The sequence below is a fragment of the Colobus angolensis genome, unplaced genomic scaffold (assembly GCF_000951035.1).
Source record: "Colobus angolensis palliatus isolate OR3802 unplaced genomic scaffold, Cang.pa_1.0 Scaffold25, whole genome shotgun sequence".
Classification (NCBI taxonomy): Eukaryota; Metazoa; Chordata; class Mammalia; order Primates; family Cercopithecidae; genus Colobus; species Colobus angolensis.
The window spans coordinates 126,765-127,305 of record NW_012115710.1 but is presented as its reverse complement, the minus strand read 5'-3'; the positions used below and the strand labels follow the sequence as shown (position 1 = coordinate 127,305).

The window sequence follows — 541 nt, the reverse complement described above, 5'->3', positions numbered from 1 at the left end:
AAACTCTGTCTCAAAAAATAAGAAAAAATAGAGGCCGAGAACGGCCCTTGCTGCCGCCAGCATGGGAACTTTGTACTGTGTCCCGTTCTTGGTGCTTGAATGTCCCAACCTGAAGCTGAAGAAGCCGCCCTGGCTGCACACGCTGTTGGCCATGACTGTGTATGTTCTAGTGGTGGTGTCTTACTTCCTCATCACCAGAGGAATCGTTTATGATGTTATTGTTGAACCGCCAGGTGTTGACTTTATGACTGATGAACAAAGGCATCAGAGGCCAGTAGCTTTCTTGGCCTACAGAGAAGGTGGACAACATATTACAGAAGGACTTGCATCCAGCTTCCTGTTTACAATGGGAGGTTTAGGTCTCATAATCCTGGACTGATCGAATACACCAAATATCCCAAAACTCAATAGATTTATTCTTCTATTCATGGGATTTGTCTGTGTCTTATTGAGTTTTTTCATGGCTGGAGTATTCGTGAGAATGCAACTGCCGGGCTATTTGATGTGTTAGAGCGCCTTTGAGAAGAAATCAGTGGATCCT

The 541-nt window shown here is 44.7% G+C and overlaps 1 pseudogene across 1 annotated transcript; it reads left to right on the top strand.

Moving 5' to 3' along the window:
• Nucleotides 1–36: 36 nt before the first annotated feature.
• Nucleotides 37–535, top strand: LOC105514645 (annotated as a pseudogene). The gene has a single exon (XR_001002214.1). The product of XR_001002214.1 is annotated as an oligosaccharyltransferase complex subunit OSTC pseudogene (transcript).
• Nucleotides 536–541: the final 6 nt, after the last annotated feature.